This window comes from Betta splendens, chromosome 21 (assembly GCF_900634795.4).
Source record: "Betta splendens chromosome 21, fBetSpl5.4, whole genome shotgun sequence".
Lineage (NCBI taxonomy): Eukaryota > Metazoa > Chordata > Actinopteri > Anabantiformes > Osphronemidae > Betta > Betta splendens.
In genome coordinates, this window is record NC_040899.1 from 9,677,238 (window position 1) to 9,688,420 (window position 11,183).

At 46.0% G+C, this 11,183-nt stretch overlaps 1 long non-coding RNA gene across 1 annotated transcript in view; it reads right to left on the minus strand.

Moving 5' to 3' along the window:
- Nucleotides 1-407: 407 nt before the first annotated feature.
- Nucleotides 408-11,183, minus strand: part of LOC114847234 (uncharacterized) — a 35,193-nt gene continuing 24,417 nt past the window's right edge. The window contains exons 8-10 of the long non-coding RNA XR_008693382.1: nt 1,405-1,641; nt 762-858; nt 408-639 (exon numbers count right to left, since the gene is read on the minus strand). This is a non-coding gene — a long non-coding RNA (uncharacterized LOC114847234). The remainder of the gene's footprint in view (nt 640-761; nt 859-1,404; nt 1,642-11,183) is intronic.

An 11,183-nucleotide genomic window follows, 5' to 3' on the forward strand; every position in this document is an offset into this window, starting at 1 on the left:
GCTGCTGGTCCCTAGAGTTAACCAATTAAAAGGCTAATGAATATACAACAGCTAATTATTATAAGTAAGCTAAATTATCATAACAGCCTGTGCTTAGAGTTACAGCATAGAGGTTAGCAATGCAGAGAAGAGTAACTGTGTACACACACACACACACACACACACACACACACACACACACACACACACACACACACACACACACACACACACACACACACACACACACACACACACACACACACACACACCTAACTTCTCAATATAATATTATTGTGATCCCTATCATTCATTATGTAATTTCATACATGAAATACAGGAATCAGATTTTGACAGATGTAATAAATTAAACACCAAACAACCACCTACATGTCAGTTGTCTCTCACTTTGTCCAAGCATAGAATCAGCATTTGCATTTCAGTCAATACAGTTTGTGCTGGTGCTCTTAATAATCACTGAAAGATCTGTTTGAAGGAAGTTTTAAATACAAGTTGGCTTGTTTATTAAAAATTAATTAAAAAGGCATTACAAAATGATGCTTGTTGTGTTAAACTGTTTGTCCGTGGGGAATTGCTGAGTTAGAGCCTCCAACTTGTACCATAAAAAAAACCCACAGTTGTTGACACGATCCTCGGCGTCTGCATAAAAACAAACGGCAGTATAGTCATAGATGTCATAATACATCACAGGGAAGCAATGTCAAGCACTGACCCACTCTAGCCCTCATATATTCATGCATAGCAAACACAAAGAATCAAACCTGCGCGGCACACGCCGTCTGACCCCGCCGACTGCTTTATGGTGTGATGTCATCACGCCCCATTGTCATAAATGAACCTCCTCACTCCTCCGCTTGCCTGTCAATAAATTTTCAAGGGGCCTCAGTCATATGTCGCTGCTCCACTGTGCTCTAGATGTACACGCAATAATTGCCATGCAAAGAGTTGCGCGTTTCCCTTTCTAATTTTAGGGGTCAACAGCATTTTAATACCATTTTAAACACACACACAGTGTTTTTTATGATGCATGTACAGGCGGCTTTTGATAGCTTAACCAGCCAAGCATGGTTAAAGAGAGAAACCATTGCAGCTGCTTCCAGGACCCATTTAATTTAGTCCCCTGACCCCGGTTCACCTGAGTCTGCATGGAAATCATAATGCAATTCAAGTGTGAAGAAAAATGATATATTGTGTATTTACCCCAAATATTTATGCAGGGCCTGCTAACAGTAATGCTTACTCCTAATAAAGGGAAAGTGATGCCTTGTAACATCAGCAGTGCTACACTGCCTGAGGCCAGTGTTCCCTCCATTATCATTTTCATTGGATTCCATACAGAGCGGTGTTCCCAGTGTTTATCCCATCCCGCCCCGTGCGCAGGAGGCCTCAGGTGCTTTTCCAGACCTGTTTTGGATCGTGAGGGATGTCTTTTAAAAAAAGCGCCGGCTTTATCCTCAGTCCCACTAACGGAGACGGAAGCGGCGTCTTGCAGCGAGCGGCTGCGATCCCGGCCTCCTTTTATTCCTCCTCCCGTTAGATTATTCTGTCCGGGCGAGGCGGCCGCTCGCTCAAACTGACAGCTGCTGCGGGGATCCAACAATGTGTCTGTTGCTCCGCCGCTATCTGCTGACCCGCCGCTACCTGAGGGATGAAGAGCCAAGTTTGAGAACACAATGGGATAAAAGAGGAAATCCTCCAACACCCCCTGAATTGGATTGTTATTCCGCAGTTCAGTTCCTTAAGAAATATGTCAATAGCTATTAGTTCCCTAACAAGGGGATCAGGTGAGCCCTGCAGCGGTGGAGCAAAGCTCCCCGAGGCACAATCATGTTCTATATTTCCAGAGGGGAGGTCTGCACTCGGCTCTGGGCAGCAATCTTGCACAGGGCTATTAGACGACTGTAGCTGTATAAAGAGTCAAGCAGAGAGGGTGCCTCATCAGCGCTGATAACAGGGTATCTGGTCAAGTCATTAGTTCGCCTCTTATTGAATTCCTCCAGCCAAATAGACCAAATGAAGCTAAATAAAGCTATAGATGGTGAGGAGCCCACAGCCCATTAATACACTGCCACTTCTCTCTCTCCTCCTCCTCGTCCCCCCGTTGCCACAACGCGCTACAACCCTCCTTTTCTCTTCTTCTCACCTTTTCCTCTCTCATTTGTCTCCCTCTATCCATCTCTCCTTCTCCACGCGCCGCTCCTCTGTCATTCTCCGCTCGCCCCCCCCTCCCCCTGCCTCTCCTCCCCTCCCGTCCCCGCTCTCGTCCCTCATCCTCCGTGTCTGGGGCCCCTAATGGCGAGCGTGTACGGCAGCTCTGACACCGTCACATCTGCTGGCAGAGAGGGTCTCTCCCTCGCCTGCTAATGAGATCTTCCCCCATTTAATTAATACCATAAGAATTTTAATTCTGACTGAATCAATTTAATGTGATGTGATTTTGTCAGCTCTATTCCCCAAGTAAGGAAAAAAACAGAGCGGGCCCTGATGCTTATTACATACATCATTTCACGGGCCCTGCATTCCCTGCTGACTTAAACAAATTCTAATTAAGACTAATTAAAGCATCATTTATGAAAACGCTTGTGATAGTTATGCAAACATTCTGGGTGGGTATGCTCTGCATGATAATTACCCCCTGGTTTAAATTAAGACCTGTTCCCTGGCAATTATGCTAGCCACACAGCAGCACCTCATGGAAAACGCTCTTTATTCAATTCCTGCAATTAAATACGAGACCTGGCTCCTGAACTACCCGCTCTGAATGCGTTTTAGGAAGAAAAGGGTGATTACGCATTGTTGATTTTCCTCGCTGTCAAGTGGAGTAAATGGAGCCGACCCGGCGTTCTGTATCAGAGTTACATTAGGGCCAAAGCGATGATCATAAAGCAGCGCGTGGCGCCTGATATCTGAGCCGACGCTACCTTTTGCTGAGGTGATTAGTCTGTGCTTTTGCCACATCAGGGCCAGAAGCTGTGCCTCACGTCTCCACCCCACGCGACACGCTCGGCGCCGCGCGTTTTTCGCGACGCCCCTTTAATTCGAGCTGAGCGTTAACAGCTCGGCAGTGAATTGGAATGGGAGAGGTGGGTGCGGCGGCGTTGGAACATGACAGCGCCGAGCAAAGACCTGCACTGCACAAGTGCTTATGTACAAACTCAGAAGTTTAAAAGTGACAGTTCACTTTTCTTTCTTTTTTTTTTTGCAGGTGAACTGCACCAGTTGCCAGGTAACGGGTGGAGAATCCAGGAAATGACATCATATATATATATATATATTTTATATAACCTCTTTTTATGAAGTCATCGTATAGATTAAAGCAACAAAGGCACAATGTGATCATCGCTAATGGGACGAGCTCGAGTCGGGCCGGCTGCTTCTTCCGATACGAGCGGTGCTTTTCCCCAAACATCAAACCGCTCCTTTCACCCCCTCAGAGTTGTGGACACCAGCGCCTCTGCTACTGTACACGCAGACGGGCGGGGAAACGGCGAATAGGCTGCTATGGGAGCAGGATTTCCTCCCTCAAAGGAATGTGCTGATTCAGTTGCTGGTGTCAGCTGGCCGTTAATAGACTTCCAGCAGAACGCTGCCTCTTTATCAGGCCTTCAGCAGGAGCCGCGCCGTGATGCCATTACACCTATCAGCTCTGTTGTTACGGGGGCACACTCCCACTAATCCATTGTTCCAGGCGGCCGAGGACCGGGCCGTCCTTCCTCCAGTGGAACTGTTTGATGCGGACGTGAAAGCCACTCCTCTGATCCGAACAGATGATCAGCTCCTAACATCTATAACGCGTCATTATTAAACCACCCAAAAGTGCCCGCGAAGCTTAAAATGAAACGGATACTTTGTGTGGATTTGCACGTGCGGCTGATGCGAGGCTCCTGGTAATTCATCCTACTTTTAAATGCTTTTAATAAAGTTGTGGCTTCCCCGCGCTCAGATGGCTCGACGCGGCGGTATTGTTTATGTGTTTGCTCAACACTTATCACTTCTGTCATGTTTGTTTACTTTCGCCGGCGTGTTCGATTTTGGCTACGCTGCAGCATTATTGCGTTTTACTTCGCGAGAGGCAGCTGGTTCAATAAGATTAAAAAAAAAAAAAAAGCGGGGCCCTATTCCCAAATCAGTGGCTGGTGAGGTTGAGGGAACCGCAGCGACAGGGAGCAGAACCCCCGGTTCCACGCACGCCCCGCTTCACGTGCTCCCTGTACATGCAGATGGCACGGCGCTCCCAGATTTCATTTGAGGTAATCTAATCCTTCCACTGCTCCCTCTAGAAAGGAGGAGTATTAGCGGCCATATGTCAACCAGATTTGTCAGATTATTCATTACAATTAATTGCTGTTCCACTTAAGGCCTTTAAAGCTGTGAATTGCTCAGAAATCTATTGCAAACACAAAAATTATGAGTAAAAGACTTTGGCCCTGTCATTCAAATTTCAGGCTGACCTTTAGCGGAGCCTGGCTTTTCGGAGGGAGTGCAGGAGAGGGAGCCTTTCTAATTGGTGTTTCTGCAGCATTTCTTTCCTATTTTCCACCTACAGGTAGAGCGGCCTGTCTCTATTGACAGGGAATACAGGGAAGACGGTGGTGCCAGTCCAAAGCGCTTACACCTACTGACGTCTAGTGTTTGGCTGTTGCATCACGCGCTCCACTATAGTAACTTCCGCATTTGTTATGTTCATATGCATAATTTGTTTTGCTTATTGTTGGGATGCGGTAGCACCATAGTTAGCTTTCTGCGCACTGTACGCTGTCAACTGAATTTCAATGTAGACCTTTTTCGAAGGTTGGCTGCGAGGCAGCCTAATAGCCACCTGAATTAATGTGCTGTCCAAGGATATGAGCCATAATACTTTAGTGATTAATGTTTCACTGCTGCTCCGCTTCCATAGTTAGGGCTCAGACCCCAGAGATAAACTATTCACTATATACTCAAATTACATCCAACCACAGCTTCCCATTCAACTGTAAATCACATTTGTTGGTTGCGTACCTCTTTTTTTTTAAAGGAAAAACAAACTTGACTAAAAAATATTGATTTCAAATCCTATTACATCAAATCACACCAAGTACTCCTTGAAGGTAAAAGTCACAGCAAATTACGACTTTATGATTGGCTGTGATTGTGGTTGAAATCCTTGGGGCTGATTTATTGCTGATGATGTATTTTGGTTAATTATGGAGTGAAGGCACTAGAGGAGTGACTTTAAGCCTGTGTGATTGGCCCACTTAATTGTGCTTTATGAGATAGGGCTTACCAAGCAGGGCTTAGAGACGCGGTGTTAGGGCTGAAGTAGGAGGAGAAAATCTCTCCCAGGTCATATTACCCAGGCCAGAGTTAATGAGAAGGTGGAGGTAGAAGAATCCATCACCATATCAATCTGCACCACCTCTCTTTTCACCTTGGTACCAGCTTTTGTTAGAGTTTCTCCATTAATTATCATTAGTGAGATACAATATTGTCACATTTCCGGTCATACATGATAACGGTAAAACCGCCGAACCGATTTGATGTGTTTTACTAATGGAATTAATGAGACTGAAATGCTCTCGTTTTAAAAACACATCTTGCTTCCTTACGTTGCGCAGTGTGTTTTAACGTAATTGCTATTTTGGGAAATGGCTTCACGATTCGGTGAAAAGCGGCAGATCGCCTGCTCGTCGTTAATCACGGACAGGAGGGTCCGCACGCCCCCGTGTTGTTTCTCATCGCACTTGACGGCTCACGCTGCCTCCGGTGCCTCCGAGCAGCTCGATGAGGTCTCGCATCCACCTGGATATTGGACCAGGGAGGCGTCAAAATATTTCAGATTCTCCCCCTATACTCGCGGTGCCAGTGGATCGATGCTCTAAACGCCGCACGCCCGGCCTCGTCTCATCACTGTACTCCTGCCGACTGACACTTCCTCATTATATTACAATACGCTTGCCACTAAAGGTCATTCTCCCAGAACATAATCACACACAATCAAAACCACAAACTTCATATATCAAGGAGACAGTAAATAGCCTCAGGATTTATTTTCTATCGCCGCAGAAATGCCTTTAGTCCGTCCACACGCTGAAGCTGCAGTGACGGGAATTTACACCTGATGCCACATGAATATGAAACAGAATCATTTAAGAGCTGAACAAACTCACTTTTCTTGACTAAATTGGGAGATTAATAGGAAGTCATGTCACTGTACTTACAAGTGTGTGCTTGCGCGTTGATTTCCTACTTTCAGATTAAATTTGTGGTTTAAGTCGGCTCGTCGACTTGGAATTAGTCAGATCAGAAAAGCTACGAGCGAGATCACACTCAGTGACAGTGAAGGCTGATGTCTCCGGCTCCTAATCGTGTCCGTCCTCCTTCATCGGGAGGAGGTTGTCATGAGAATAGGTGTCAAAGTAAAAAAAAAAAAAAAAAAAAGGAAACGAGGGGGAGCGGAAACCCACCCTCTCCTCAATATTACCATAATGAGGAAAACACACTTAGTGGGCCATGACCTGATGTCATCTGATTACACCCATGATTAATGATATCCTTTTACCAAAACATGCCACTACTGTAACTGTCTGGGATTAAAAGCAGCAGATGGTAAAGTATTCATGCTTCCTTACAGCCACTTTGATACGACACTTGCTACTGTAGCCTGCATTGTTTTCACAGATCTTATCCTAATAGTTTGGTTATTTGGCTACTGTATATATTTGAAAGTTCCTTAACCGTCTGTGGTGGAACTGGTACAGTTAAGTTTCATGTATTGGTCAGTGCAGTGAATGCACTGATCGTGATAATGGTGCGACTCAGGCCCAGTATCCTGACGCTTTGCAGCGTCTTGTTTTCCACTGGAGCTCCACTCTCCAGATCCCAATGTCCAGTCGATGACTCAGTTGAAAATATTTTCCTCTGCTTTTCCGTCGGTCCAGACGCCGCGTCAACAAAGCCGCCAGTGTTGCTGCCACGTAGGAGCGACAATGTCAGTCTGTCTGCTTAATTGTGAGTGGGATGCATCTTAATTTTCCCAGTCAAGAAGCCTCTTTGTAGCACTTTTACAGCCCAGAGGTGTAGATTTACATCTTAGGGATACAATGAGTTTTAGCTTGTGATAAAAGGGGGGGTTGCCAGGGCCCACATTCCCGGACCTCCTACTGCGTATTGTTCTATTGTATAAGAACAGACCCGATCGGGGTAGGTGTTGGAGACGAGGCGAGGGCCATCCTGGCCTGTAGCTGAACTTGGGCTGACGTCGCGATGCGGAACACCTGTCCAACGCAGCGCCACCAATAAAGCAAACTCCTGCTCCGGCAGCTCAGACACGGTGCGACTCTCCGGGAGATTTACTTCACCGGTACAAAGCGCGGTACTGTATAATTATAGGAGGTGGTCCTGGCCTTGGGGGATTGCTGTTGGATTTCACTATAAAGGTTCCTGTGCACTACATGAATATGCTCAGGAAATCCAGCCCACATTTGTGTATTGGCCTGTCAAAAAATTAAATGAAAAGTCATTCTAATAGGCAACCCTTGGCCTAGTTCATATTTCCTGTCAATTATGAAAGTATGAAGTCATGCATAGTTATGAGACATGGACAGACCTATTAAAATTCATAAATGATTTGTGTTTATACTAGGTTACTCAAAACCACTTAATTCCACGTGGTCATGTAGAACTAATGCCCTCCGTCACTGTATACCTTATAAAGAGGCAGGTGCTTTGTCTTTCATCCACATTTTATTGTCTATACTTTAAACATTCATCTGAAAAAAACTGGGCCAAACAAACAACCTTAGCTTTAATTTTGTTTCGGTATTGGGATTTAGCAGCAGCGCTTTTATGATCAGTTGTTTGTGTAAAGCCAGAAGCTGCGTTTTTTTCCTCAAGTGCCGTGACAATGGGCTAATTGTTTTCTGGTAATTATACCTTCTTCACCAGCAAACGTTTTGCGGACCTCTTGGGCTCTTGTGTAACTCAGGTGTGCATGTAATTACATTTCTTAAGGTCAGCCTTTCACCAGGATGAATTAGTGAAATTGCATAGTTGACCACTTCGGGGCATGGATCCAAATGCAATTATCTTTGTTAATAGATCTGCTCTTCAGTGCTACAAGATGATTTAAGAAAGCAACTGACTGACGCGAAACATGTCACACGCGTAAAAGTTGTTGCCTCACGACATTTCCAAGTTGTCCTGGAACATCTCTAATCTTAGATTTTGTAACGTGCCACAAAACAAAATGATCCGTTTCCTTCCTACTCCAAATTGAGAACAAGCGTTTTGGTATTTTAATCCCCAAAACAAGTATAAACACTGGCTTGAAGGAGACAAACGCTGCGTTTTCCCTCGCCGCGTGGGGCCCGGTGCGAGATATTGATCAGAGCATATCCTGGTCAATCACACGAAATGATTGCCTGTAAGCCGCTGGCTGGAAGGCACGGGTGGGACGAGGAGGAAAACAAATTATAGCCCGGCAAATATGAGCTGCCCGCCCGCAGACACTTCCCAGCATCCTCGTGGAACTGAGCAATGCAAATGTACAATAAACAGGGCCTAAGCTGGTGGAGGTCTTTCAATCACACAGGGGCAAGAGTTCAACCCCGCCATGCATAATCCCAGCCTTGAAACCCCTGGGACTCCAGCCGCCAACCCTCTCAATGGCACAAAGATATTAGATAGCCATATGTAGATTCACTAGGTAAACAGACTCTTGTGATAACACAATATGCTCTCTTTTCTTCCAGGAATATATTTGAAGCTAACTTCTGCTTTCTTCTGAGGGACGGTTCAAATCGAAGGCTTAGCTCCGCGCCATCAGGATTCAATGCGGCTGTTTGCTTTGTTTAACATCCCTGATATATCTCTGGCTGAGAAGAAATTGGTATTGCTTCTTTGTGAATTAAGTCGCCTCGGTGTTTACATTATAAACTGGGATGCCGGGCTGAACAGTGGCGGATGGAGGGGAGGCTGGAGTGTTGTTAGAGGAACGGGTAAAAGAGACAAGAAGCAAGGGAGAAAATGTTATTGGCTGGAGAGCAGAGGCAGAAGCTGATTTCTAGAGCGCAAAGTGGTTTCATTACAACTGAAGAGCTTTTATTCTAACAAGCTGATGATTTAATTGACATCTGGTTGAAATTTATCACTAAGTATCTCTTGTATGATTATCTTTGTGCTGTATTTGACATTTATTGTTAATGTCTTTCCCAGATGTTTCAGCTCATGAGGTTAATCCTTTCCTGGGACATGTTTACACTCGTGCACAGTCGCACACACACATTAAACACACAATTACACAAACAGGGTCTGCACAAAAAACACACACGCGTTGCAGCTCTCCTTCTTTCTATGACACATGAATCCCCATATGGAGACAAATGACAAGTGCACACAAACATACAGCTGGAAGAGTGTCTGTCTATATGTGGGGGAGGGTGATCATGGATAGGGGCTAAGAAAGTGGGATAGGGTGGAGGGTGATGGGGGAGGTTGTAGACTGTTGACAGTGTTCTCCAGGTCTTAGTGACCCCTCCTCCCTCCATCACTCCCCTCTTTCTGCCTTGCCAGCGGCTCAGCGGTCCCAGCAGGAGCCACTCCAGCCTGGGGAGAGGGCCCTTCCGGATAGCGGGGGCTCCGCGGGGGTGGGGGGTTGGGGGGCAAGGGGGGGGGGTCTCACAGAGAGACACCGCACGGGCCACTTTAGGCCGGCGTTGCACGATCCACGTGAAAGGAGGGTGGGCGACGAGGCGCTGACACCAATCATCCGTTCAGCCTGTCCATTATGTCAGATAGTGCGAAGTGACAGGAGCGCGACGTCTCCCGAATCCAGTGGATCGGCGGCTTTTTGTTTGCAACAAATGTAGCAGAAATAGCCACGGGAGTCCCAGACAGGACATGCCCAAGTTGTCCTCAAATAGCTCCCCTTTTAATGTGATTGCCAGTTTTCTCACTTCTAATTGCTTTAAGAGTTGATTCTTCGAATTTCAAACCTCCGCCGCTGATTTGTCCGGGCAGTATATCTGCATATTCGCCGCTAATGATGCCTCTGAGGTGCATTTTATTTTGTCACAGATACAGTGTTGTAATTAAGTGGCTCTCAGTCCTGCTCCTTAGCACCCAGAGTGCTGCTTGTTTTCAGTCCTACTAGAAACCTAATTTCATTCAGCTGGTGTTCTAGGTCTAAATCAGCCCTGATTACATGACAAAAATGAGAACCAGCAGGGCTCTGCGTTCGAAGGGGCTAGAAATGAGAGCGACCGAAACTCGCGGCGCCGCAGAAAGTGAAATGCAAATGAGACCCTTTAAAAAGTAACCGAGGCCGTCAGTTTTAAAAACTTGTCCGTAGGTGAAGCCGGCGCCGAAGCTGGCGGCTGTGTCGCGCCGGCGCCGAGCGCGTGATCAGAAACGTAAGCACTCGTGAGTAAGAGATGATAATGACAGGATAATAGGAATCTATTAGTCCTTCGGTTTTTGCATGCCTAATAATTAGATTAATTGAATAACACTCATTTAGAGGAAATGAGGGACCCAGTGGTGTTAATTCAACCTGTGTTTCCAGATGCTCTTCGCTAAACAGCTAAGTGAACTACCTAATCATGGCCGCCATCTGGGAATTCCCCTCCGAGGCAGCGATAGACGGCGCCGTGATACGTTTTAGGGACGTGGGATGATCGTCGCCTGCAACTAAACACATTGAAGCTGCCGTTTAGCTTCTCCTGCTAACAAATAGGGGGTGAAAGCGAGCGCCTTGATTATTAACTCCCCATTCATTTAGGGCACCTAATGCTAATTTCTGTCTTTTATATGAAGGTAAATAAGGTCATTATGGCTGTGTTAATGATTAGCATATCTCACAGGTGTAATTCTCTGGGAGTATTGCTCTGAGACGCCTTTGCCTCAGTAAAATCACTCAGTGCCATGCCAACAGAGATGGGAGACTGACTAATTTATCCCCAAATTTGTACCATGTACAAAAAATCATGCAAATGAACCGGGTTGTAAATTGGAAGACACAGCATTTGGGTGACATTAATCAAAGAAAAATATGCAGACAAAGGTGACAGTAATCCCAATATTCATGCATAAGTGGCACAGCTGTGATTCCACTCACTGTATAAGTTGTACAGTACCTGCGTGGACGGGGAGGAGGAGGGGGGGGGGGGGGGGGGGGGTCTGAAATTCTATACGTTCTAAAACCAACA